The sequence below is a fragment of the Mobula hypostoma genome, chromosome 7, assembly GCF_963921235.1.
Source record: "Mobula hypostoma chromosome 7, sMobHyp1.1, whole genome shotgun sequence".
Lineage (NCBI taxonomy): Eukaryota > Metazoa > Chordata > Chondrichthyes > Myliobatiformes > Myliobatidae > Mobula > Mobula hypostoma.
The window spans coordinates 118,671,067-118,697,369 of NC_086103.1; the positions used below are offsets into that span (position 1 = coordinate 118,671,067).

The 26,303-nt window shown below is 41.3% G+C and overlaps 1 protein-coding gene across 5 annotated transcripts in view; it reads right to left on the bottom strand.

The window, feature by feature from the left end:
* Positions 1–26,303, bottom strand: part of LOC134349486 (protocadherin Fat 3-like) — a 763,599-nt gene that overhangs the window by 554,943 nt on the left and 182,353 nt on the right. For 3 of the 5 annotated variants that reach the window (XM_063053874.1, XM_063053872.1, XM_063053873.1), the window contains exon 2: positions 26,135–26,237. The exons of the other annotated variants lie outside the window; for them this stretch is intronic. The gene's annotated coding sequence lies outside the window, so the exon portion shown is untranslated. The remainder of the gene's footprint in view (positions 1–26,134; positions 26,238–26,303) is intronic. 5 annotated transcript variants of the gene reach the window in all.

The window sequence follows — 26,303 nt, forward strand, 5'->3', positions numbered from 1 at the left end:
TCCTAGAATCGCCCCACCATGGGAAGTAACTTTGCCATATCTAATCCGTTCAGGCCTTTTAACATTCAAAATATTTCTATGAGATCCCCCCTTCATTCTCCTGAACTCCAGGGAATACAGCCCAAGAGCTACCAGGCGTTCCTCATACAGTAACCCTTTCATTCCTGGAATCATTCTTGTGAATCTTCTCTGAACCCTCTCCAATGTCAGTATATCCATTCTAAAATAACGAGCCCAAAACCGCCCACAATACTCCAAGTGTGGTCTCACGTGTGCCTTACAGAGCCTCAACATCACATCCCTGCTCTTCTATTCTGTACCTTTAGAAATGAATGCCAACGTTGCATTCATCTTCTTCACAACCGACTCAACCTGGAGGTTAACCCTTAGGGTATCTTGCACAAGGAATCCCAAGTCCCTTTGCATCTCAAAATTTTGAATTTTCTCCCTATCTAAATAATAGTCTACCTGTTTATTTCTTCCATCAAAGTGCATGACCATACACTTTCCAACATTGTACTTCACTTGCCACTTCTTTGCCCATTCCCCTAAACTAAATCTCTCTACAGGTTTTCTGTTTCCACAACACTACCCGCCCCTCCACCCATCTTTGTACCATCAGCAAACTTAGCCACAAATCCATTAATACCATAGTCCAAATCACTGACATACATTGTAAAAAGCAGCAGTCCCAACAACAACTCCTGTGGAACTCCACTGGTAACTGGCAGCCAGCCAGAATAGGATCCCTTTATTCCCACTCTCTGTTTTCTGCCGATCAGCCAATGCTCCACCCACACTAGTAACTTCCCTGTAATTCCATGGGCTCTAATCTTGCTAAGCAGCCTCATGTGTGGCACCTTGTCAAAGGCCTTCTGAAAATCCAAGTACAGCACATCTACTGCATCTCCTTTGTCTACCCTGCTTGTAATTTCCTCAAAGAATTGCAGTAGGTTTGTCAGGCATGATTTTCCTTTCAGGAAACCATGCTGGCTTTGACCTATCTTGTCATGTGCCTCCAGGTACTCCGTAATATCATCCTTATCAATCGATTCCAACAACTTCCCAACCACTGATATCAGACTAACAGGTATATAGTTTCCTTTCGTAAATAGCGGAGTAACATTTGCAATTTTCCAGTCATCTGGTACAATGCCAGAATCTATCGATTCTTCAAAGATCATCATTAATGCCTCCGCAATCTCTCCAACTACTTCCTTCAGAACCTGAGGGTGCATTCCATCAGGTCCAGGAGATTTATCCACACTCAGACCATTAAGCTTCCTGAGCACCTTCTCAGTCATAATTTTCACTGCACAAACTTCACTTCCCTGACACTCTTGAATAGCTGGTATACTGCAGATGTCTTCCAAAGCTTTGACAATTCCAAAGCCTAACAGGCAATACCACAAGCTCAGCTGTAGTTCTGTGAGCATAGCTAGCTAGCTGCACTGAGAAAGTCCCAACATTCTTCTGCATCATGCTAACATGGTTGGAGTCAAGCTCCCAGCAGAACACTATTCATTGGGACAGTCTGAACAAAGGAGGATGGTCCAGAGGTGGGTGGACTGTCTTCATGATACAATAAAAGATCTGACCACATGGCTAATTCTTGTTGCTACCAGTGTAGCTGTTAAGAGTGTGGAAGGCTGTACCACAAGGCTGGGTAATGCAAGTGGAAAACATGTATTTAAGGGTTAAATAGATAATTAGAAAAAACAGAAAAATACAGAAAGACACTTAGATAGCTTGGCTCATGTACAGCATAATTACTGGCTTAGATTTGGTCAACTGGCAATTTTCAGTGCTGAAAAAGAAACATTAGCCAATGCATCTATCATCTGCTTGGCACATCAGTAGATGACCTATAATTGCCTGCTGAAAATGACCTCTGTGGTAACTAAGGTGGCAGGCAGTAAAGTGCAGAGCAAGGGCAACTTCACCAATATATCAGACTGGCTTAGTCACTGAACTGTGGTTACCTGCTGCACGTCCATGGTTGGTGAATAGTCGTGCACAAGTGAAGTGCATTTCAAGTTCAAATTAGTATATTTAGCACTGAAATTACTCTGCCCCTTGAAAATTCTAAATAATTGCAGAAAATACTCAACAGATCAGATGACATTTGTGAAAATAGAAATAGAGTTAATAATTCTAGTTGATAATTTTTCATCTGATTTAAGAGTTTTTTTCACTTCGACTATAATATCCTGCACTGATGCATATAAAACAAATTCTATTATTAATTTAATAACTGCAACATGATTCTGCAGCTTCCACTTGGCCACTCTGCAGTTTCCGGAAATCCTATTACAGTTTGCATTATGTTGCAAGTATCCATTTGTAACTCCCAAGTCCTTTAAAGTGAGCCTTGGTTTGCCCAAACCCCAAATGCTTTAAATATAGATTTGCTTTTCTTTGGAGGAAACAATCACCTATTTTTACTCAGTGGTTCTAAAGCTGAGTAAAGCTAACAATCCAAACAGCTGTTGCATACAAACAAAATAAAATGAAGGGGAAAAAAAATCAGAAAAAAGAACCAGCACTTGTAAATTTTAAAAGTCATTCTACTTTAATTAACTCTACTATTCGTATAGCATCCATTCTTCTCATCGCTTCAGATGTGCAGTCAAAGTTTACATTACAGCTTTAAAATTTCACTCAACATGAAACTATGCTGTACTATACTAATGTGTAAAAGTTGACTGAAATGGTGAAATCTCTCTCTTGTAAAATAGTGTGCGCCCTTCATCCAATTTCTTAAGCCTCATTAAATTTCTAATACTAAGCTGGTCCAGCAGAAAATATGCCTAAGGTACACAAATCAGCTTTACTAAATAAAATATTTGGACAGAACTACACATTTTTAATTTGGTTTTTAAAAAATGCCAAAGAGCTCAAGCAAACTATCAGTCCCTTTATGGCAAGTGGTCAGTTCAATCAAATTGAAGGATTGTGCCAAAATAGATTTACATACTCAAAAGTTAGTAACCAATTATCCACTGACAAGCCCTGCATCTTCTGAATTTAAACCGTTACAATATATTGTTATAGACTATTGCTTGTATGCATCTGACAAATTAATTTACATTAACTGACTTCTGCATTAGACAGAAGGAAAAACTAAATATCATAGGCCTCGTTGTAATGCTTCATTAACTCTGTCACTTCTGCTTGTTTCGCAAGCAGAACCAAGCCGATTCACTTTTGGAGAAGGGGCAATGTTAAATACAGTGTTGCATACAAAAATATATTTGGTGTATTGACAGTGGCATTTGCTATGATGAAAATGATGAAAAGTTAAAATTTAAAAGGATCAAGTGTATTATGTTGAATTATATATGCTAACTTCCTTTCTATTTACAAGTCTCCTCAGAACATGCTAAGAAAAACAGTATCATTTAATGTCCTCTGTGTGGATTATGGAGTCTACCAATCTTGTTTTTGCTTGACATCCCTGATGATGAACACCTTTCATTCCAAATACAAAAGCATGCCTACGACCAATATCAGCGAAAGCTCAGGAACGAAACCGTTACCTGCTTCCCTGCTCATACTACTATTTAAAGTTCAAAACAACTTGATATTGTGTTTGAATCCACTGTAATGCTGAGATAAATAGAGCTGGAGAAATTGTAGAAAATAAACTAAAATTTTGAAGTTCTGCTGCTTTGAGTTTCATATTAATAGCCCAAGTTTTGCGGGGAAATGTTGACAGTTCCAGTTTTGTCAGCCATTTGTCAGGACTCAGAACTGAGCTTCTTCAGTTGCTTCAATGGCTGGGGCATGTTCTGCCAATTCCCTCGCCTCCCCAAACATGGTCTTGTTTTGCCACAAAGGAGAGAACCTGACCACAGAAGACTGGACAGGTTTAGGAGGAACTGGTCTAACGAGCTGCACTAGGTAGGAATGGATTTGCTTGCAAGTTTAGCAGAAAATGCAGAAGCTTCAGTGCTGACTGGAAATTCCTCAGAGCCTCAGTGCCACTTTACCTCCACTCATACCATCCTTCTTATAATAGTACTCTCTCAATTGCCTTTGCCTCACCCACTTCCTTTTCTTTCCTGTGCATATCTCAAGGATCCGTGACTGTGCACACTAAGTAAGCTATTATACTTCAGATCACAAAAGAAATAGTTATATTAAATTAGCCTGCACCCACAGCAACAAGTACTGTCAATTAATAAAACCTATCCTCCAGTATCAAGGAACAAGAACAAGCCTCTTCATTAAAGCAGAGCACCTGAACAAAGAATGGGAGTGGACTATTTAGCCCTAGTGCCTGTTCTATCAACACTGGATTTACTTCCACCATATGATTATGTAACTCAGTTATTGAAAACCTGCAGTCGCTGAAGGCCTGAAATTTAAAAAAAAAATCAGGTGATGGAAATAGTCAGCAAGTGAGGCAGCATCTGTGGAAAAAGAAGTAGAGGTTCCAATTTTCATATTCTTAATGTTGGGTGATAGTTTAATATTTAGTACTTGTTATATTTGCAATAATTCCTCCTTTGTTTTACCTTACTGTCAACATTGTGTTATTTGATCCTTTTTATCTTCATCCTCTCCCTTTAATTTAAATGTATCCTTCACATTTCCATTACATATGTGCAAGTAGAGAGTACATGGCATGTACAAATTATTACGGTAAATACTATAATACACACGGACATTTTGAAAAAAAAAGAACCTTCTTGTCAGAATCAAAAGTCCTCTTCTATATTAACACCACAAGAGCAAATAAGATTTATTATTCAAACATCAGCATCACAGCATCATTGCTAATTAATTTTTCAATGAGACGTGGTCATAACATGAAACATTGAAGAAGAAATTACTTATGAATCCCATGTGCCAAGCACATAGCTGCATATAGTACTCCACTTATGAAATTTAATCTATTCGTTTTTATAAAGTGGAGTTTGGAAATGGGTCCAACTTACAGTTGCTTGTACAGGTTTAGCACAAGCAACCAATGATACATTTCTAACAGTAAACTAGCCAGTATGGATTTGTATATAGCATGACATGCCTGAAAAACTTTACAGAGGAAACGTAAATTAAGTTTTATACATCAAAATTAATTACTGGCCCCAGTTTAGTGTTTTCAAAAATGTCTTAAACTGTTATTAACACAAGAAATTCTGCAGATGCTGGAAGCTCACAGCAACACACACAAAATACTGGAGAAACTCAGCAGATCAGGCAGCATCTATGGAGAGAAATAAACAGTCGATCTTTCAGATCAAGACCGTTCATCAGGACTCATCAGGATATCAGTCAGTCAGTCAGTGGGTGCTGTCCCGAATCCGGGGTTGGCAGCTATGCACCTCCATCTTCTTTGATCTTGTGACAGCACCAAGTACAGCCTCTCCTCCAGTTTGTTCTCACTGACCGCCTTGGCACCGTCCCCGCCAAACTTGAGCCCGAGACCATGTCGGCCTCCAGCCGCGGCCGCTTCTTCAAGCTTGGCCCTTCCCTTGGCAGAGGCCTTGGGCAGGTCCAGGCACACTGTGCAGTGCCCAAGTTCATCATGTCTCTTCTAACTAGGTGCATAGCATACGATTCGTAGATACGTGGTGAGGCTTTAATCTCTTCCACGGAAGATGGCCATTGGCTCACAAGGAGCTCATCCGCCCTTTGTCAGGTCTTGTTTTTTTTTTAGTCCTGCTGGGTGTCCTCACACCCTCCTCACTAGATTAAGTCCAGTGGGGGAAGCGGCCCAAGTCGCCGACCACTCAACCACAGCCCCCGGCCAAGCGCCAGGCGCCAAACCCCTGCCGAATCTCTCCGAGCATCCGGCGCCCGACTGAAAACCATGGTTTGGCTGGCGACCAAACAGGGATATAACAAGTTATAAATCAACCACCAAGAATATCCTCTGGCTTCCTTTCCACATTCAACCCATCACTCTCTACAACATGCACTCAAACCCGTTTCCTCAGTTTATTAGAGTGGGCCATAATACTTCCTTGTAACCCAGCTTATCTAAAAGAAGCTCAGGCTGCCTCTTGTTACTACGCATGCTGAGAAAGCTTGCAGTTCCATTGCCAAGCTTCAGAACCAAATCCCTCTGAATTTCCAATCAAGCACTGCAAAGTCTCATTATGGCCAAACCACAGGCCAAGCTCTACAACATCTAAGTCCACTCAAACCCATCTCCGCACCTAAAATCCAAGAGTGTAATTCAAGCAAGCAGAACCCACAACATTTACTATCCTAAGTATTCATGCCCTACCCTACTAGCACGCCATCTGCAAAATACAATGCTGATTCCAGACTAAGCTCACTCTAATAGCACCTTGCAAAATCTGGAACCCCTGGAAATGCTTTCCATGCACTTACCACAACAAAACCTACCTCTGATATCCTTCTATAATTTCCACAATCACCTTAAAGATATGTCCTGTCATATTAGCTATTGCTGCCCTGTATTCCAAATGTTGGAAGGAGTCTAAGTGAAGAAATATTACACAAGTCGTTTTAAGTAGCAACACACAGGCATGGAGAAGTATCATTCTAATAGCATAACGGATGGAATACAGCTGCAGAAAAACTCGACATATTTTATTTAACGAGAAAAGGATTTATCTTATTCAGTGACTGAGCGAACCTAATTCTGATACAACCTCATTAATGGCATGAACAGGCCAGAAAATGCTGTGACCTTAGCAGGACAGAAAACAAGATTAAAAGGTTTAGGTAGATGATTCTAGTCCCTCTTCCTCTGTCTGACCTGCTGAGTATTTCAAGTAGTGTCTGTTTTATTTCAGATTTCCAGCAACTGCTGCATGTTACAATGGCATGGACAAGCCCAGAAACATCTTACAAGGATGGTAGTCTAAACATCAAAGAAGAGGAATTACGTGCTTAGCATCAATATGAGAAAAAGCTTAACAGTTAAGCGTTAGACCATAAGATATAGGAGCAGAAGTAGGCCATCCGGCCCATTGAGTCTGCTCCACCATTCAATCATGGGCTGATCCTATTCTTCCAGTCATCCCCATTCCCCTGCCTTCTCCCCATACCCTTTGATGCCCTGGCTAATCAAGAACCTATCCATCTCTGCCTTGGCCTCCACATCTGCTCGTGGCAACAAATTCCACGGATTTACCACCCTCTGATGAAAGTAATTTCTCTGCATCGCTATTCTAAATGGACGTGCTTCAATCCTGAGTGGACTCTACACAATTTCAGGGTTTATGGTCCGGTTTTAAAGGAGCAAGCAGATGAAATTTATTGAGAACCTTTATAAAGTTGTATAATTTAGAAGAAAGAATATGAAACATAAAGTTAGCAACATACTTCAAAGGGCTTAAAAGTACAGAGATGAGGGCCCAGCTACACAAAGGTTTACAGAGTAGAATGCTAGCACTTAAGCTTTATATAAAACAATATACAGAATCATAGGTTCTATAAATAGGGACCTCACACAAAAGGGCAGCCATGGAAGCTTATGCAAGAAATTATGGTAAAGATCAAGTACTATTGTACAAAAAATACTTCTGAGAAATATGGCTGTTCTTATTAGAAATACAATAAAGGAGTATTCAAAGTTATGAATTGATAAGTTAAACAATGAAAATCTAATTTCCTGGTCTATGAGAGAGTAAATTGCAAATGTAATTTTAAAACCTCCAAGAAACAAATCACACAGAATAGTTTGAAATTATCTTAATTATTTGGGCAGAGTTGATAGGATACCAATGTTTTCAAAGGTGTTTTAAGATGAAACGGATAAATATTTGAAAATGTTCAAGAAAAGGTTTGAGGAATGGACCTGCGTTTCTTCTTGATAAAGTAACATGCAGAAGGGACTCCTTCTGCACTGTTATATTTATGATATGAAGCTGAAGCTGATTTTAACCTGACCTTTTCCTGCAAGGGATATTTCACAGACACTTTTTGTGGGAATCATAATCAAAACTGTATTCTGATTTCAGCTGGTAGTTCAGCAGCCAAGTACATGCCCTGACTACTACCACCACTACCACCAGTGGGGACTGGCTTGATTACTAAGGTCAGAGAAAGCAACAATCAACTGCCTCTCTTTCATTTTTATAGTGTTGACTCCTTGAACCTTAGCAGAAATATCCTGTGCAATGCCTGATTGCTTCATGATCAAATGCACCAGGAAATCCATCAGAGGCAGTTCTCAGCTGAATCAAATATTGATACGTGACCCAAGAGCACACAAAAATGAATGTCATGACACCTTTTGGATGATTGCAACCAATCTGACATGATTTGACAGACAATACTGTTGAGCACAAACATCCGAGTACATAGCCTTGAAAGGGTAAATCCAAGCACTAAACCTGAATAGTTCGAGCGATTTCATTTATTAATACTGCAGCAGGAAATACATGAATTACCTTGAAATCAAACTCAGTAAAATTAATATTACTAAGTCAGAGTTTAACTAGCTTAAAAAGCAAATTAAACTTCCTAAAATCCATAGAGATCCAGGTAATGGTAATCCGAATAAGATAACTGTAAGATATTGAAAGGGGCCATAACAAATTCCACAATGAACATAGCTGTTAATATTTTGTTTAAAGAATAATTCTTTTATAATACATATTGACTTAGAGCTCAAAAAGAGGTGGGAAGCTTAGAAAATACTGTTAAGTGTGGACAGAAGATCAACAAAATGAAACCAGTATGTGCAAATCCCTAGGCTAGGATAGCACTGAAATTGCCATGCAAAGGCAATAGTTAACCATTCTTGGCAATGAAAAGAATACCGGGTATAATGTTCAGTTCAGGATTCAAACCAGTACTTAAAATTGCAGTCAGTAACTCTGAGAAAATACAATAGCACAGGGGCTGGTCATGAAGATGCTAAATATATAACTAGGAGCTAAAGGCAATGGGCTTCCTCTTTCTGATTTTAAGTTGGAGAAAGTCACTAAGCTGAGCTGAACTCAGCTCAGTGTTATACACCCCATACAGACAATATGATGGAGGCAATGTCGTTGGGTGGTTTTAAGGCACAGACTGAAAGGTTCTTGATTGATAAGAGGGTTAACAGTCAATGGCAGAAGAATAAGGTTTAAAAGAAAACTTGCTATGATTGAATGGTACAGCAGAATTGATGGGCCAAATGGCCTAATTCTGCTCTGATGTCTTATTACCATTTGGTCTCCTCCAGGAACATACTATCAACTTCGGACAAAGATAATATACATTAAGGTAAGAATCAGTAAATAAAGGATTTGGAAGAATCTAAACCGAACTTGGTTAGTGGTGAAGAATGTCATGAAGACAGACTGGTGAACGCAATCAAGTTCTTAAAAACTTTACCTTTCAGTCAAAATATTTTTTAAAAAATCACTAGAAAATTTAAATTCGAAACAACATTTAGGTAGAGAAAATGAGTGTCAGAATTGGACAAAATTATGAGACATAATGATGATCTGGCTTGTTATAATGCAAACAAATGGCATCACTTTGCAGCTGGTGCAAGTGTCGAAGAAGAAAGCATAGGCTGGTGTGGTGAAGGTAAGGAAACTTTCCCTGATTCTTCAACACTTCTGCCAGCTGTTCCACCCCCAGCCGCATCGGCCCCTCTTCAATTTTCCACTTACCTCAGGGACCATGACTCCATGCTTCACTCATCACTCTTCACCCATTCCGAAACTCTCCTCAGCCCCAGGCACCTTCGCCCTGCAACTGTATAAGGCATAGCACCTGCCCTTACATCTCCTCCTTCAACAGCATCCAGAGGCATAAACAGTTCTTCACATACACCTCCTCTAATATTGTCTATTGCATTCTGTGCACTCGATGGGGCCTCTTCTACATTGGTGATAGAACACATTGACTCAGTGACTGTTTCCCTGGGCATCTGTGCTCTGTCCATCCTAGTGGTCTGGAGCCCTCGGTTGCTCGCCACTTTAGTTCCCCTTCCCACTCTCATATTTTGTCTGGAGCCTCCTCCACTACTAAGGTGTAGCTAAACACAAACTAGAAAAACAGCAAACAACAAACAACAGGAATTCTGCAGATGCCGGAAATTCAAGCAACACACATCAAAGTTGCTGGTGAACGCAGCAGGCCAGGCAGCATCTCTAGGAAGAGGTACAGTCGAAGTTTCCTGACGAAGGGTCTCGGCCTGAAACGTCGACTGTACCTCTTCCTAGAGGTGTTGCCTGGCCTGCTGCGTTCACCAGCAACTTTGATGTGTGTTGCTAGAAGAACAGCATCTCATATTCCACTGAAGTCCTACAACATGGCATCCTGAACAATGAATTCTCCGATTTCAGGTATGCTGCACGCCCTCTGACCCTTTTCTCTCATCTCCTAAACTGCCCTTCTTCCTACACCCAACACCTATTCCATCCTCATCACCCTGTACCTTTCCTCTCATCCATGCACAATATCTGACCACTCCCCCGCCTTATTTAATTCCATGCTCCACTTTCTGATTCCATCACCTGCAGCTATTTGCTGTCTCCACCTCTAACCTCCAACTTCTATCACTATTTCCACTACTCTATCTGCTCATCAACCCCTCTTCAATTGGACCAATCTATCACTCACCAGCTCTTCACCACACCTGCCCTCACTATTTTATACTGTCCATCACCCCTCCATCTTCCAGTTCAGATGAAGGGCCTCAACTCAGACATCAACTGTCCATTTCCCCTCTACAGGCGCTGCCTGACCTGGTGAGTTCCTCTAGTATTTTGTTTCTTTGCTCCAGATTGCACAATCTGTAGTCTCTTGTGCCTCCATAATATTTTTAGAAATTGATTAGAAATGCCTGGGTTAAATTTTGAGAGAGATATGAAGAGAACGTTGCCAGCATTTTGTGAATTTTTACATTCGGGTGTCTGTCAGGAAGACCTGGGCATGTGTTTATGTCACTGCAGGTCAACAAATGAAACAGCTGCCAAACCATAATGGCAGCAAAATACTGGGCAGGAGGTATGGATGACAGAAACTCATGCAGTGTTTGCCACGAGCTGAAGTTGATAGAGTTGCCAAAGAGACTGCTGACTGATAAGACTGGTCCGGTTCAAAGGCTTGTTGATTACAAAATTTAAGGATGGCTGAATCAGGCTCTGATTAAGTTGAATTCCTTAAGAGAAAACTGTTCCAACTTGGAGACAATTCAAATGCTTTGAAGATCCATTGATGACTATCATAGCAGAATTCCCAATATCAGCCCCAAACAACAGTCAAAGTGCAGCAAGGTAGAATTAAAACAGAATTCAAAGTTAGCATGAAAGGAAATGGCTCATGTCTAAAAAGAGTAAGAGCAGGATTCTAGATGCGGGGGAATGGAATCAAAGGTATAAAGGTGAGAAACCAAAGAAGCAATCCATGAAAGATTGTTGCAACAGCGTTCTTGCTATTCAATGTTGTACCAAGTAAAATGTATGACTGCAACTGCTGTTGCTAATTAGAAGTATTAACACTTGGGTTTTACATAGCCAGTCTGGTGCATGCAGGTGACATCCACAAGATGGTGATCATGAATATGCAGTACAATAAATTCACAGTTATGAAGACAGTTAACACTGAGGCAAAAACTGCAAAACAAGATTTGAGATCAACAGTGATACCATGGAATAATCAATATGAAATGTGGAAACTTCAGTCATTTCTAATTCAGTGAAGTGCTTGGTGAACAAAGAGATCATGTGAATTTAAAATACGTTGAATTTACAACTTATACAGAGTTTTTTTTCTTTTCATTGAAGGACATTCTGCTGATAGCTTATCTCTGTTAGTACATGTAAAAGTACATAGAGCAAATACATTCACTGCACTGGTTAAATTAGAGTGAAAGAACAAGCAAAACATTAAAAACATTAGTATATTATTTAGTATGAATCAGGAATTATATTAAAATTGGTCTAGTCAACCTAGAGTTTTGCACCAAGAAGAGTATTTTTCCCCTCCTTATCCAACAGTTAGCTGCCCAGTTGACAGTTGGCAAAGACAGTGAATAGTTGTTAGTGCCAAATGCCAAGGAGCTTCAAAATCTTAGGCCATTCCATCCGTCAGGCAATTCCAGGGCAAATATTCCCCCACACGTTCTTGTGCTCGGATCTGCCTCAGTACTAGTGGATATCAGGTGCCCCAGTCAGGAAAATTAAATGGAAAAATGGTATCCGGAAGTGAGAACACACAGGCTATCCAAATTGCTACTTAAATGCAGGACCTCCCATACAGAACAGTCAGCAATAATAATATGAAACTATAAGAACATAAGACATAGGAGCAGAATTATGCCATTCAGCCCATGAAGTCCAGTCTGCCATTCTGTCATGACTGATTTATTATCCCTCTCAACTTCATACCCCTGCCTTTTCTTCATAATTTTTGACACTCTGACTAATCAAGAACTTATTAACCTCTGCATTAAATATACCAAGTGACTTGGCCTCCGCATCCATCTGTGGCAATGAATTCCACAGTTTCCCTACACCCTGGCTAAAGAAATTCCTCTTCATCACTGTTGTAAATAGACGTTCCTCTGTTCTGAGGCTGTGCCCTCTGGTCCTGGACTCCTCCACTATCGCAAATATCCTCCCCGTATCTTTCAATATTTGATACATTTCAATGAGATCCCCCCCCCCGCCCTCATTCTTCTAAACTCCAGTGAGTACAGACCCAGAACCATCAAACATGATTCATACATTCCTGGAATTATTCTTGTGACCCTCTGGACACTCTCCAATGCCAGCAAATCTTTCCTTAGATAATGGGCCCAAAACTGCTCACAATACTCCAAGTGCAGTCCGAACCATGCCTTATATATTCTCAACACTATATCCTGGCTTTTATATTCTAGTATGAGAAATTAAACTACCAAAAAGGATTTCTTCACCCAAACACCGAATAGCCTATTTAGTAAAAAGTGAAGTCTTTGATCCTTTAGGTTTACCTGAGATGATATAATGCAGGAGGAAAATACAGTTTATTTAAAAATATTTTATTATGAACCATTGTTCTGATATGTAGATTTGTTGAAATCTAAATTCTTACATGTCATTATAATTTACTTTTCACAAGTTACAGGCACCTTTCACAATAACCTACTGAGACATCTAATTATTACAATTAATCCTTTGAAATCAAACAATTTTTGGGTTCTATACCAGGTAGGTACAGCTGTTGCCCCCACTATTTTGGAACATCCTGCCCAAATGAAATGATGTGGGACAAATATATTGCCAACAACTTGACCTTAACAATGTCAATATAACAACCCTTCCCTGGCAGTTGTAAGATATTTTGAATTATGTGCGCGTTGAAACTAAACTCTGCCACCCCCTCTGGGAAGTCAGCAGTTCAAAAAAAAAGTTGGCAACAGCATTAAGAGTAAATTTAACATTGTTTCTGAATTAGGAAGGTGCAAAATTCATTTTGTTCTGCACCAAGCATTAAATATGATTTTGTGGTGCCAGAACAACTGGCAAATAGGTACTAAAATTCTTAATTTAATACAAGCTATAGGCGTTTTAAATCTTTCATCTGCACTTGAAAGCTACTACAGTAGGTTTGAAGATAAACTGCAACCAGATGTCTGCTCGTGATAATCTAACTTGTTACAATGCAAGGTCAGTATTTAGAGCCATAACTCCCTGCATGTGTTGTAAATTTTACAAACAGCAAATCGGTGAAAGTCAGGGTATCTGTTGTGGCCTAATCATATATAAAATGACATCACAGTGTGTTAGTCACAGGACCCATGAAAAGTTTAAAAAGGGATGCTCAAAGTCATCTGCCAAATTTTTGGCTGGAATTGCATAGAAGCCCGAGACCAAACAAGCACAGCTTCAATTCCCAACTAATAATAAATTGGCTAAATCACAGTAGATATCATATTGTACTGTAGTGCAGAATAGATGGGTCATACACAGTGCCATTTCTGGTTTGCCATTCAGATGAAATAAAAGACAAAGTTAAGAACAAGAATCAATAATGCATCTATATATTGAAAGCCATCAAAACCACCACACTGTAGCACAGTGAAAATCTTCAAGCATGTTACCTGAGTTACAGGGAAAGGTTGAACAAATTAGGTCTTTATTCCCTGGCACGTAGGAGAATGAGGGGGAGACCTTATAAACTGTATACAAAATTATGAGGGGAATATATAGGTGAACACGTAGAGACTTTTTCACCTGAGGCTGAATGAGAACAGAGAGAACAGCTTCACTCAGAGAATGGTGTGAGTGTGGTATGGGATGCCAACAGAAGTGGTCAATGCGGTTCAACTGAATATTGAAGAGAAGTCTGAAAAAGTAATTTGCCACAACTAGTTTGTGGAGAGTATTCAATGGGCTGAATGGCCTGATTATGCTCCATGCCTTATGGTCTATGTTAACGAGAGGGGTATGGCCTGGGTAGATGAAACTAGTCAGAAAAACAGGTTGACACAGACAAAAGTGAGTTAAATGGCCTATTTCTGTGCTGTAGTGGACTATGGCTTCGGGAGAAAAAACAACATAGATCTAGGGCCAGGGGGAGGGAATACAGGAAGGAGGCGAATCCATTGGTAAAAGTCTATTTTGAGAAGGACTCAAGAAAAAGGTTTGCTCAGAACTTTTGGCTACACAGAAATATCAGAGAAGTTGGGAGAAGCTGAAGAGCAGAGATAGTCATCATGATACTTGCAGAAGACAATATTATGAATATGGTGGTGGTTACTGTCTGTCACATCCTAACAATGACAGGAAAAACTTGCGGGAGTGTTTTTAAAGTAGAAAAGCCGTTGCCTTGGGGCAGTTCCACCCTCTTGACATCGGAAATCTGAGTACAGTGGTACGACAAGCATCACAAACTGTGGTCTTCCTTGGTTGCAGTGGATGACCATGACATCTTCGGTGCCTTATCATGCCCTTCACTCTCCACGGAGTGTGGCAGTTCTACCTTCCTCGTTGTTGCATTTCACTGAAGACCTCACCTGCCCAGTATGCCAGAGCTGATTCCACATGCTGGGACAGGCATGCCTCTGACTCACTGGGGTATGAGGCAGCCAGCTACCCTCACCTGGTTCAACCGACCTGTCAACGCAGTATACCGGGGTGCCGCTGTCACTACTTGGAGCCACAGGTGAGAGCAGAGAGTCCAGTGGGGCCCAAAGGTGAGCTGCTCCAGAATGGACACGACAAGCCCCTTCACCAGAGGGGTTACCTCTCCCTGGACAGCCCATAAAAGGAGGGATAAAAGGATAAATGAGGAGGGAAGAGAAGATGGCGGCGCGACGCAACGCACGCGGCCATTCCAAATGATATCGTATGTGTAACTAGGGGCCGTGCACAATCCAGATTTGATGGAGCTGGCCATGAGAAGCGCAGAGGGACATCTGGAGTAACTTCTGAAATGCCTGCTTTGCTGCCGCTGCTACTGGGCGATCAAGAATCTCTGGAGACGAAAGCCCCAAATCCTCGGCTTTGCGTATCACCTGTTGCTGGGGCTGGGGTTGAAGCACTCGGCAGAGATGGTGTTCGGTGCTCGGTGTTGAATAGGTGGTCAGAGGCTCGGAGTTTTTCGGACGGACTCTGAGTCGGACTGTGGTCGGGCGATGCACCGGCAAGCTTGCGGTGCTGGAGGTTTACCATCTGCGTGAGATGATGGGACTTTCGAGAGACTTTGAGACTTTTACTGTGCCATGGTCTGTTCTTACGGTATTGCTTTGCACTATTGTAACTATATGTTATAATTATGTGGTTTTATTAGTTTTTAAGTCGGTCTGTCATGTGTTTTTCGTGATATCATTCTGGAAAAACATTTTATCATTTCTTAATGCATGCATTACTAAATGACAATAAAAAGGGACCGCATGTCCTTATAATCATACATCTACAATATTACTAAATGTCAAAAATGATAATACAAAAGTGGCCAAAAAGACATTCTTGCAATGCGAAGACCCAACATGAGAAAGAGAAGCCATTTTTCTATCAATGTCTGGACACGTGAATGGGACCCAAACATCAATTCTATTAATCTAAACAATGAAAACCTGGAAGATAACATAATAAACATTTCTTTGCCTGACGAGACTACACATAATATTTCATGGTCAAGGTTACAGAGAATGTTCCAGAAATGCATACAAAGTATCGATGGCATTAGCAGAGTGGGAGGAGGAACAAAATTGGTGCAAGAAAAAAGGGCGGAGGGAGGAGAAATTATTGCTCTATGCAACAGAACATCAGATAAAGCCTGATCCCTACCTAACACCATAGTTCACAGAAAAAGAATCAAGCCATACAGCCCACTGAGTTTGCTCCACGACTCAATCATAGCTGATTTATTTTCTCTCTCAACCCTATTTTCCTGTGTTATAGAGTCTTGGAATCAGAGAAAAGTACAGCACAGACTCAGGCCCTTCTGCCCATCTACCCATGTACCTATCCAAACTGCTTTTAAATGTTGAAATTGAGCTAGCATGCATCACTTGCTTGTTCCATACTCTCATGACCCTCTGAGTGAATAAGTAGTTTCCCCATTTCCCCTCATGTTCCCCTTAAACTTTTCATCTTTCACTCTTAACCCATGACCTCTAGATCTAGTCTCACCCAACCTCAGTGGAAAAAGCCTGCATGCACTTGCTCTATCTATACCCCTCAAAATTTTGTGTACCCCTTTCAAATCTCATCTCAATCTTCAACATCCTCGTAAATAAGGTTGAAAGAATACAGAGAAAATATACATCTTTTCTGTAGGTAGGTGACCGAAACTGCACACAATACTCCAAATTAGGCCTCACCAACATCTTATACAACTTCCAAACAACATCCCATCTCCTGCACTCAATACTTTGATTTATGAAGGCCAAAGTGCCAAAATCTATCTTTGTTGAGTAGGGATCAGGTTTTATCTGCTGTTGTGTTGCATAGAACAATAATTTCTGTTTTTCCATATTTATTTTTAAACTAATGGCATTATGATCACTAGATGCAAAGTGTTCCCCTACACAAACTTCAGTCATTTGCTCTGTCTCATTCCCTAAAAGGAAGTAAGTATCGCTCATTCTCTCATTGGGACTTCTATGTACTAATTAAGGAAACTTTCCTGAACACATTTGACAAACTCTATCCTATCTAGCCCTTTTACAGTATGGGATTCCCAGTCAATATGTGGATAGTTAAAATCACCTATTATAACAACCTTATGTTTCTTGCAACAGTAGAGTCTGCAATCTCTCTACAAATTGTTTCATCTAAATCCCATAGACTGTTGGGTAGCCTATAATATAGCCCCAATAATGTTGTCATAACTTTCTTATTCCTCAGTTCCACCCACAGTCTCACTAGACAAGTTTTCCAGTCCGTCCTGACTGAGCACTGCCTAGACATTTTCCCTGACGAGTAATGCCATCCCTCCCCCTTTAATCCCTCCCGCTCCATCACGTCTAAAACAAAGGAATCCCAAAATTTTGAGCTGGCATTTCTGCCCCTCATGCAACCAAGTCTCACGAATGGCTACAATACGATAATTCCTAGTGTTGATACATGCCCTGAACTCATCTGCCTTTCCGACAAAACTTCCTCATTGAAGTATACGCAGCTCAGGACATTAGTCACACCATGCTCAACCTTTTGATTCCAGACTTTGTCTGAAGCTTGAGCAACATCCATCTCCAGAACCTCTCCATTACCTGTCCTGGCACTCTGGCTCGCATCCCCCTGCAACTCTAGTTTAAACCAGCACCGAACTCCCCCACCCCAGGCAGCATTAGTAATCCTTCCCACTAGAGTATTCGTCCCCCTCCAGTTCAGGTACAAACCTTCCCTTCTGTACAGGTCCTACCTTCACTGGAAGAAAGCCCAATAATCCAAAAATCTTAAGCCCTCTCTCTTACACCAACTCCTTAGCCACGTGTTAAACTATATAATCGTCTTATTTCTGGCCTCACTAGCATGCAGCATGGGTAGCAATCCTGAGTTTACAACCCTGGCGGTCCTGTCCTCTAACTTAGTACCTAACTCCCTGAACTCATTTTGCAGAACCTCGTCACTCTTCCTACCTATGTCATTGGTACCAACATGGACCATAACCTCTGGCTGCTCACGCTCCCACTTGAGGATGCTGAGGACTTGATCCAAGATGCCCCTGACCATGACATCCTGGAGGCAACATACCATCTGGAAATCTCATTGTCATCAACAGAACCTCCTTTCTGTTCCCCATACTAATGAATCCCCCATCACCACAGATCACCTCTTCCCTTCTGAGTCACAGAGCTGGCTCAGTGCCAGAGACCTGACCACTGTGACTTTCCTCTGATAGGTCATGCCCCCAACGGTATGCAAAGTGGTATACCTGTTGTTCAGGGGGACGGCCACAGGGGAACTCTGCACTAACTGTTTAACCTCTTTCCTCCTTCCTGACTGTCACTCAATCTCCTGTGTTCTGCACCTTGGGTGTAACTACCTTTCTATATGTCCTATCTATCACTCGCTCAGCCTCCTGAATGATCCAGAATTCATCCAGTTCCACCTCCAACTCTTTAATAGGGAGTTTTAGAAGCTGCAGCTGGATGCACTTCTTGCATGTGAAGTCATTAGGGATACTGGATGTCTCACTGCCTTCCCACAACCAGCAAGAGCAACATTCAACTGTCCTGTCTGCCATCCCAACTGCTCAAACTATGCAAATATAAAGAAGGAAACAATAAATAAACTGGGGAAAAGAAGAACAACAAATCTACCTACAGCTGTTTCGCCTTCTCTCACTCAAGCCTCTTCCTTGCAAAACCTCAGAAATCTAAAGCCTCAAATAACCACTAATACTGTCCACTCCAACAATGGTCACTTCACTTGCCCCAGCCTTTTTTCTGTTCTTGCCAATCAATCTCGATCGCTTTTTGATCACTGTTCAAACATCAAACTGCTGCAAATTGAAGCCCTATGTACTCAATTGGTGAACCTGAATGAGTCTTCTCACACTTCCAACTGTTAATTGGCCACTTTTCAAACACGAAGCTGTTGTGAATTGATGCCTTACTTACTCACCCAGCGAACCTGAGTGAGCTATGTCTTCTCATGCTTCTCATCGCTAACTGGCAGCTCTTCACTCCATAATGTTTTACGCCCTTAATAATCAAGTGCCTATCAACTTCTGCTTTAAGTATACACAATGACTTGGCCTACACAGCCACCTATGACAATGAATCCCACAGATTCAGCACCCACTGGCTAAACAAATTCCTCCTCTTTTCTGCTTTAAAAGGATGCTGCTCTATTATGAGTGCTTGTACTCTGGTCCTAGTCTCGCCCACTGTAGGAAACACCCTCTCCACATTGAGTATACCTTGAACTTACAATATTCGACAGGTTTCAATGGGATCCTCCCGCATTCTTCAAAACTCCAGTGAGTATAGGCCCAGAGCTATCAAACACTCTTCTGTTAACCCTTTCATTCTCGGAATTATTCTCGTGAACCTCCTTTGGACCTTCTCCAATGCCTGCATGAGACCCAAAACTGCTTACAATACTCTTACAACGCAAACAACAGGAATTCTGCAGATGCTGGAAATTCAAGCAACACACATAAAAGTTGCTGGTGAACGCAGCAGGCCAGGCAGCATCTCTAGGAAGAGGTGCAGTCGACGTTTCAGGCCGAGACCCTTCGTCAGGACTAACTGAAGGAAGAGTGAATAAGGGATTTGAAAGTTGGAGAGGGAGGGGGAGATCCAAAATGATAGAAGAAGACAGGAGGGGGAGGGATAGAGCCAAGAGCTGGACAAGTGATAGGCAAAAGGGATACGAGAGGATCATGGGACAGGAGGTCTGGGAAGAAAGACGGGGTGGGGGATGGGGACCCAGAGGATGGGCAAGGGGTATATTCAGAGGGACAGAGAGAGAAAAAGCAGAGTGAGAGAAAGAATGTGTGTATAAAAATAAATAACAGATGGGGTACGAGGGGGAGGTGGAGCATTAGCGGAAGTTAGAGAAATCGATGTTCATGCCATCGGGTTGGAGGCTACCCAGACGGAATATAAGGTCTTGTTCCTCCAACCTGAGTGTGGCTTCATCTTTACAGTAGAGGAGGCCGTTGGTAGACATGTCAGAATGGGAATGGGATGTGGAATACTTATCTTATTAAGCAGCCTTATGTGTAGCACCTTGCGAAAGACCTTCAGAAAATTCATGGAAACAACATCCACCGATTCTCCTTTGCTTATCTGCCTGTTACTTCCTCAAAGAATTCCAACAGATTTGTCAAAGGATTCAAAGCACATTTATTATTAAAGAATATATAAATTATTCATCTTAAAATTTGTCCACTTACAGGCAGCCACAAAGAAACTCGAATAACCCACTTAAAAAGACCAAAATCCACTGCACAGGAAAAGAGAGAGAGAAAACACATCATGCAAACAATAGAAGTAAGCCAACAGCATCCCAAACCAGAGTGAGTCCCAGATCTGCTCCCCGAGCAGCCAGAGTAGGCCAAGCCAAGCCTCAGTCCCCAGTTTTCACATCAGTGGGGCAGAAGCATACAGCAGCCAAATCAGTTCACAGCCTTGGCTCCATGGAGAAAGGAATAAACATTTGCAGGAGAGTGAGTGAAATCAGCCCGACTCTCAGGCTTCCAGTCTATCTGTGCTGGCGTTTAAATTATCCAAACACCAAGTAGTGCCACGTTCCAGGACCTGAAACCCAGTGCCACAAAACACCTAGGCCACCCAGCCCGAAGCCATTCTTGATCTCACCAAATCGGCTTAGCAGTTGGAGCCATCCAACCTCGCACCCAGGCTGGGTAGACAGGCGTCAAAATTCTCCCGCATCCACTCCTCTCCAAATCGCTCACACTACCTCCGTCTCTGTCTGTGACTCAAACCCGTTGCACCTCGCAATTCCTCAGTACGGCTCATTCTCCGGAGGAACCTCGCCTCCACCTGCCTCCTCACCTGCAGCGATAGTTCACCACAATTTGCTTCTTGAAAGATATTACAAGTAATGTTTTCAGTCAATTATTTTGCCTTATTATTTACCAATAAGCTGTCAAGCAAGATTTCCCCTTAAGGAAACCATGCTGACTTTGGCCTATTTTGTCATGCGCCTCCAAATACCCTGAAACTTTAACATTAATAACGGACTCCAAAACCATTCCAATCACTGAAGTCAGACTAACTGGACTATAATTTCGTTTCTACATCCTCCCTCACTTCTTGAGGAGCAAAGTGAGATTTGCAATTTTCCTGTCCTCAGAACCATTCCAGAATCTAGTGATCCAGGAAAGATCCAATGCCTCCACAATCTCTTCAGCTACCTCTTTCGAAACCCAGGGGTATAGACCATCTGGTTCAGATGACTTATCTACCTTCAGACTTTTCAGCTGCCCAAGTACCTTCTCCATATCATACCCCCACACACCCCAGAATCACCTTCACATTCTTCCAAGCTCCAGTGAGTACTGGTCCAAAGATCAAACAATCCCCATACATTAACCCTTTCATTCCCAGGATCACTCTCGTGAACATCCTCTGGACCTTCTCCAATTCCAGCACACCCATTAGAAACGGAGCCCAAAACTGCTCATAATACTTCAAATGTGATCTGACCAAAGTTTTATAAATTCTCAGCATTACATCATTGATTTTATATTCTGATCCTCTCAAAATGTATGTTAACATTGCATTTGCCTTCCTTACCATCAACTCAACCTACAAGCTAACCTTTAGGGAAAACTGCACATGGAATCCCAAATTCCTTTGCACCTCTGATTTTGGAATTTTGTCTCTGTCTACGCTATTATTCCTTCTAACAAAGTGCATGACCATACACTCCCCTACACTATATTCCATCTGCCACTTCTCTGCCCATTCTTCTAATCCGTCTTGAGTCCTTCTGCAGATTCCTCAACACTACCTGCCCCTCCATATATCTTTCCACCATATGCAAACTTGGCCACAGAGCTTTGCACAGTAATTCTGGAAAATGCAGCCTAAGAAAAGCCACAGGAAAGGTTCAGTGAAAATTTTTATGAGCTTCTTTGGCCAACTGACATTCCATACACGAGTTTTCATTGCAAATATATGACTTGCAAAAGGCCTAGGCAACATCTAGGAGTGGATTTTAACCAGAGGGTGAAGGTCCATTCCTATGTTTGTGAAAGGCTTTTCCTTTAGTAAGTTACTGCTTAGGAGTGAAAACTGAACTTCATTCCTCACACATGGTCTCTTCCTCCTGTTGTCCTTGAATGCCCTGCCCAGGTTTCCATTCCTTACAACTAGATTGGTGAGATGTGATGCAAAGGCAAACTGTCCCCAAAGCAACCAGTCTAAAAGTAACAACTCTCACTGAGATCGCACTGCATAAACTTGTATGGAATACTATTTCCTTCCCATATGCCCTCAACAAAATATGGCATAGGTTCCACACTTAACACTGTGACAGGATGCTGTCTTAAGCAATAAAGTGTTTCTAATCCATTAACTCTGCTGATTACTCAGTGTTATAGCATCTGTTATCTTGTGCAATTGCCTTCGGTAATACGAAACACTCATCACGGGATCAAAGTCCATGAAATCCTTAACCATTGTGCAACCACCTTAACGTCATGGGTTGTGGCTCATTAGTACCTTCTCAAGAGCAAATGAGTATGATTAAAAAGCAAAAAATTACAACAGCAAATAGTTGTAAAGTTCCAGAGGATCTTACTATGCTAATAGAGTAAGAAAAAAGATAAATTTCGGGTTAGCAACATTTCAGCACAGCTGGAAAAAATGGAGACAAGATATGGTACAAGTGGAACAAAGAACAAAATGTAATATCCAGATGAAATACTGCAGCAATGCTCTGGGACTGAGCTGAGTGAATTACCTCAGCCAACTTTTAATGTGCTCTGATTTTTGCAGGTTGTATTTTTTTCAAAACTCAGCATAATCAAATAAACAGCCACTGCACATTCTTCGTGGTATACATTATTGTTCCCAATCCTACAATAAGATACGTTTAAGAGGTACTAGCTTCATACAAATCATGCTCAAAATGAAAGAGCACCAGCAGAGGGAGGCTATGTGGTAGTAATCTGTGTTCATTTCATCAGCCATGACTGACTCACCATTTGTGTCTTTAAAGACTCCAGATTCAATACACATTGCTGTTTTGTCAAGGAGAGTAATGGGAATATTGCACAGAGGTTGAAAAGAAAAGAGATAAAGATTCCAGTACCAGAAGATCTTAAGACAAAGTAGCAGAATTAGGCCACAGGGCCTACTGACTCTGTTCCTCCATTCCATCATGGCTGATTTGTTATCCCTCTCACTTCCATTCTCCTGCCTTCTCCCTGTAACCTTTGACATCCTGACTAACCAAGAAACTAGCAACTTCCACCCAATGTACTCCACAGTCATCCAGGGCAATGAATTCCACAAATCGACCACCCTCTCGCTAAAGAATCTCCTCCTCATCTCTGTTCTCAATGGTCATTCCTCTATTCTGAAGCTGTCTCTCTGGTCCTCAACTCACCCACTACAGGAAGCATCCTCTCCACCTAAGCTGTTCAACATTCGATAAATTTCAATGAGATCCCCTATCATTTTTCTAAACACCAACGAGTACAGGCCAAGAGCCATCAAACATTCTTCTTAAGTTAACACTTTCATTCCTAGAATCATTCTCATGAACCTCTTTTGGACCCTTTCCAATGTCAGCAAAAATTTTCTTAGATAAGGAGCCCAAAACTGCTCACAACACTCTATGCATGGTCTGACCAATGCCTTATAAAGCCTCACCATTACATCCTTGCTCTTATAGTCTAGTACTCTCAAAATGAATGCTAACATTGCATTGGTCTTCCTTACCACTGACTCAATCTGCAAGTTAACTTTTAGGGAATTCTGCACAAGGACACCCAAATCCCTTTGCACCTTTGATTTTTCTTCCCATTAAGAAAATAGTTTACAAGTTTATTCCTTCTACCAAAGCGTAAGCCATACCCTTCCTGATGCTATATTCCATCTGCCACTTTCTGTCCAGTCACCCAATCTGTCAAAATCTTCTGCAGACTCCCTGCTTCCTCAACTCTTCTGCCCCTCTACCTATCTTTGTATCAACAACATACTTAGTCATAAAGTCATCAATTTCATCATCCAAATCATTGACATATAAACAGCATCCACTGACTCTCCTTTGTCTATCCTGCTTGTTACTTCCTCAAAGAATTCCACAGATTTGTCAGTTGACAAATTTGACAATCTCTAACTGTGCTGCAAGATCATCTACTTTATTCTGTATACTACGTACACTCAAACATAACACCTTCAGTCCTATATTCATCACCATTTTTGATTTTGTCACCTTATTACACTTCAACTCATCCCACTGACCGTAATTTTGCCTCATCATAGCACTTGCTCCTCCGGTACTCCACCATTCCAATGGGTCTGCCCTGCAGTGACAGTGGGAAGCTTCGGCCATCAACAGAAGGATATGACTCTGCTTTCAGACTATCCCTTGAGCAGCCCATTGGGCAGTTTGGCACATTTTATAGAATATAAAACAGTCCTGCTTAATACAGTTCCTTCAGCTTACAATGTTGTGCGAACCTTTTAACCTTCTCAAAGATCAATCCAATCCTTTATTTTTCTTTCATTCATGTGCCTATTAAAGAGTCTTTTAAATGTCCCTAACATGTTTGCCTCTACCACACACCCCTGGCAACCCATTCTATGCATCTACTCTGTGTAAAACTATCTCTGACATCCCCCTATACTTACCTGTAATCACCCAAAAATTAATCCACTTCATATTAGCCCTGGGAAAATGTCTCTAGTTTTCCACTCTATCTATGCCTCTTATCCTTGATCAAGACACCTCTCATTCTCCTTCACTCCACCAAGAAAAGCCCTAGCCTTTCATTTTATCTCTTTAGCATAACATCTCAGAGGTATGAAAGGAGGCACGGGTGAACTGGGCCGGCTTCATTTATACATTCACTTGTTCTGATCTGGGTATTTGTTAGGATCGCCATCATTTATTACTCATTTAAATACCCTCGGGGTGACAGGGGTCCATCTGATTTTATCCTTCGCAGCATATTTTAATTTATATTGCTTTAAAAAAGCTGACATTTGGTACTTGCAGGCCATTTCAATGGGTAACTCACAGATCCACATGTACATGTCAGAGCTAGAGAGAGTGTTTAATCTGATACACATCTGGGTGCAGGTTGTGCCCATTCACCAAGCTCACTGGCTCACAACTTTCAGTACTTATTATTACAGCACTTGTCCCCCGTTCGTGATCAAAACCAATGCTTGCATACGAAATTCAGTTTTTTCTTCTGCGCCAGGGCAGGGAGTCTAGGATAATTTAAACAGGCTTAAGGTTGTTGGGGGTGGAGAGCGAGGAACATAAAGGAGATCTGAACAGCAAGGTTTTCACATAGTAGCTGGAACAAGCTGTCTGGGAACTGGTGGAAGTAGATACAACAGTAACATATAAAAACAATTTTGATGGGTACTCGAATAGAAATGACATTGAGGGATATAACTCTGATGTGGGCAAATTGGATTAGCACAGATAGGCATCACGAACAGCACGGACAGGGTGTATTTACATGCGGTACATTTCTCTGATTCTGTTATTGTTTCTGAAAAAGTCACAAAGCCAGGATTGCAAAAACTATGTACTTCGTTTCAGCTTGACCTTGTTTGGCTCTGGTTTTAACTTTATACCCAAGCAGAGTTGTAGTTACAAGTCATTCATATTGATGTGGACTATCAGACATCTTCTCTAGGCAAGATCAGGTGAGGACATGAAGCGTTTCATTCCAGGCTTATTTAATTCATTGAATACAAATTCCCCAGCTGTCATGATCAGATGTGAACTCATCTCCACATCACGAGCCCTGATCTCTGAAGAACTAGACCAGTGATATAATTATTGTGTTAATGTGCCATTTGATGAAATCAGCAAAAGAGGAGGATTTTTAACCTTCTGACCAGCAAGAGGGGTACAGAACAGAGAGGAGAGTGTGGCTTTTGATGTGGAAAAGTAATTTTGATTTTGTTCAGAGCAGAGCCGGAATGACTTGCCAATCTTCATCTTCCTAAAAATCAACAAGTGATTATGCTCTGGCACCTCTGCACAGCCTCACTATCCTCATTCATTTGCATCTTTCTCCAGACAGAACAACCATGTTAACTTACCCATTGGACTCAAATTTCAGTGGTTAACTTGTGTCACCAGATGGAATTTGCAGCCACTTGTTACAAACTGCATTTAGGCAGCTTTTCAGTTGAAAGTGAATCTCTAAAAGAAACAAAAATATTTAAAAAACAAAAGGTAATTTCTCTTATGTATTTTAAACTCAGTTGC